Here is a 3630-nt window from a genome sequence, read left to right as displayed (position 1 = left end):
TCCGCGCAATCACATTGCTGAACGCCGCCTACAAGGTACTCTCCCAAATTTTATGCCGTCGACTTGAAACGCAACTGTAAAGAGGAGTTCCGTGGGGCAGTACCAGGCGGGTTTTGATGGGCGAACGCTTCCACCACGGACCAGGTGTTCGCCATTCGCCGTGCAGTGCAGAAATGCCGCGAATTTAACGTGCCCACATCATCTATTCATCGACTTCAAAGCCGCATATGATACAATCAGGTTCGGGACCAGCTATGGCGCGGCAGCTTAAATGCACAGGCAGTCATTTCAGGATAAGTCCGGACACGATTGATCAAAGCGACGAGATACGGATCCGGAGTGATGTGCGTAGTTCGAGTTTTCAGGGCATTCTCGGAGTCATCTGAAACGGCGAAGTAGAGGGTTACGGCAAGGTGATGGTCTTTCGTGTCTGCTATTCAACATCGCTTTTGGAGGGCGTAATACGAAGGTCGAGGATTGACACGGAGTGGTACGATTTTCACGCGAAGATCATCAAGCTATTTGGTTCATAAACGACATAGATATTATGGCACGTAACTTTGAGGGAAGTATTTTATGCGAAGAAGCCGTTACATCAGACTGAAGAGGGAAGCTAAAGCGCGGATCGACGACTAGTCATCAACACGTCGAAGACAGAAGTACATGCCGCATAGGCAGAGGTTCAAGAGAAGACAATCAGAGCGCACCACCGCGAGTTTGCATCGGGTAAGTGGTGACGAAAATCGAGGTGGTAGGAAGAATTTGTGTACTTGGGCTCACGGGTGACTGCCGAAAATGACACCAGCAGAGAAATTCGGAGACGCATAGTGGCTGGAAATCGTACGTACTTTGGACTTGCCAGACGCTCTGATCGAATAGAGTTCGCCGCCGGCACCAAACTGAGCAATCTACAAAACGCTAACAATTAGACCGGTAGTCCTCTCACGATAACACGAGACCTGGACGCATGCTCTCGTGGAGGACCAACGCCGCACTCTGGAGTTTTCGAAAGGAAGAAGTGCTGCGTACCATCTATGGTGAAGTGCAGATGGCGTGGACGGTGCGTGGAGGAGGTATGAATGAGTTCCGACGAATTCGCCATCAGCTGTTGGAGAACCATTCATCGTTCACACCGCTGAAAAATCGGGACGACTGCGATGGGCATGGGCAAATGGCCAGAATGTCGGACAGTAACCCGGTGAAAATGGGTTCTCGACAACGATCAAACAGGCATGGGCAAAGAAGGCGAGGTGCGCAGCGGGCAAGGTGGATCAGATCGGGTGGAAGATGACGCAGGACCCTCCGTAGACTGCGTGGTTGGCAGACGTGTAGCCATGGACCGAGCCGAATGGAGAAGACTTATATACCACACAGCACGCTGGCGTGAAGTTCTGCCAATAAATAAAAAATAATCTGGCGCAGGAGGACTATAAGCTGAATTGCGACATCCGATCAGTCGACGGATGATCGCATCATGGAAGCAGAAGGAGTTGCATGGGACGCACCCCCATCAACAGCATGGAGCTGGAATAGTATCAGACAAAGTGGCGTCGAATATGCGTATTTAGTGCAGGGTGGACTCCCTTCTCGAAACAGAAGGATTCATGGTAGCCATCCAGGACCGGGTAATTACGACGAAGAACTATCGGCACTATATATTGCACGTGCATTGTGGCGTCAAATTGTTGATTCAGTGTTATCTGTTTAGATGTTAACTAAATAAATGAATATTGCACGAAAACGTGGAGGACCGCTGCAGGAAGTGCAATTCAGTAGAAGAGACGATCGAACATATCGTGTCCGGGTTGTTCAGCCTTCAGCTGAGATTCGGCCTATCTCAGTCCTCATAACGAAGTAGGCCAAGATTATGCGCCAACGGCTTGCTTTAAAAGCACGCTTGGTTAGCCAGTTTATCGCCTACTGAAAGTATGTGCCTGTCCAGGTTCTGAAAATGGTTTCGTGAAGCTGTTCTGGGATCGCGAGATCATAACGGATATCATCATTCGTGCCAATCGGCCCGACAGCCCTGTGGTCTACGACAAAAGGATGAAGCAAGGTAACTCTCATCGACATTGCTGTACCGCTCGACCATAATGTCCTAACAACATTCTCCAACAAGATAACGAAATTACCACGATTTGGCGGAGGAGTTGAGGCAGATGTGGCACCTGGTGGACGGCGTATAATTCAGGTTGTTATCTCAGCAACCAGAATCGTCCCGGAATCTCTTCTGAGATCCGTAGGAGAGCTGGAACTATCTCATAACCTCCATAGCATCCAAAAAGACAGTATGGTTCTTGGAACTTGCAGCGTTGTACGAAGGTTCCTGAACCCCACAACAGATACATCCGGTGCTAACGTTTATTATAGGATTTTAAGTCAACCCGCGAATGGGATCTGAGAGCCTAATCCCTTTGGCATTCAGATTGCCAGGGGTAGGTGAAAATTCCTTACGCTTGCTGAGAGTAATTACCAAACTCTATAATAATAATGCGTAGATACTAATAAGATTTAACTAAAATAATAAAACAGAAAAAGCGAAAAGAATTAATAATATTTCAGGCGAACTTTTTCGCTTTTTGTCCCACTGTAATCCACCGGTACCTAACTATAGGCAGAACACAAAACGGCACCACTGAAGTGTGGATGAATCCAGAGTTCAACGGGACAATGGGATACAATGTTTCACTTAGCCTGTTTGGTGCCTACTCCACCGAGTTGGTAGCTTTTTAGGTGACGGCGACTTTGCTGCTGTTGGTCGTCACAGTAATGCTTTCACAAAAAAAAAGAAACTTCACTTTCTCACAAGACTGCAATAGCATCGGTATGCTTCGTTCAGTTACGTATTGCTGATTCTTCAGAAGTTCCGAAACATCAGAAAGGGCAGCAACGCACAACTGTCATTTTCATAATTTCACGCATGCTGCAACGCAGCAAAGCTCAAATTATACATAACAGTTTGCGTTACTCATATCGATGGTGTTGAAACCCTTGAAAAATTTGGATTCCGTGAGGAGTGTTCTTAAAGGCAAAAAATGCAATTATAACAGAAAACATTTCCACAAAACATTTTTTTTTTCCACCAAAAGTTAAAGATTTTCCGCAACATAAGCAATACGGAACAATGAAAATATATGAAAATTTCCATAGAAAATACAAAAAAGCAATAAATCTGATGAACTTTTCCATTAACTTTAAACTCGTTTAAAGAAGAGCTCATCAATGATAAAATGCACAATTTTTATTTACTTTTTTTAATTTCTTTTTATTTTTTCTTTTCAGTTTTAAATTTTTCGTGGAAACAAATATTTATTTTGTTAATATTGATAAAATTTTGTATTTTTCTTTTCTCAAGGAACATTTTGGTTTCTTTATGGCAAATTCATCTTTATAATTGCAATTTTGCACTTTATGCCAATTTATTTTGTTTTTTGGAGTTTTTGCATTAATTTGGATTTTTATTTATTTATTGCTCATACCCAGTTCCTTTTTGAATTTTCTAACTTTATATGCTAATTAGGATAGTTTTGATCACCGCATGACTTTATCGAAAATAATTTATTAGCTTTTTGACGTTTGACAACGTCTTACCCGAAGGGACTGGGTGTCAAATCAGAATCTGGGGTGGGA

The sequence above is a fragment of the Armigeres subalbatus genome, chromosome 3, assembly GCF_024139115.2.
Source record: "Armigeres subalbatus isolate Guangzhou_Male chromosome 3, GZ_Asu_2, whole genome shotgun sequence".
NCBI lineage: Eukaryota > Metazoa > Arthropoda > Insecta > Diptera > Culicidae > Armigeres > Armigeres subalbatus.
The sequence above is the reverse complement of the archived record's forward strand: the minus strand, read 5'-3'. Positions refer to the sequence as shown.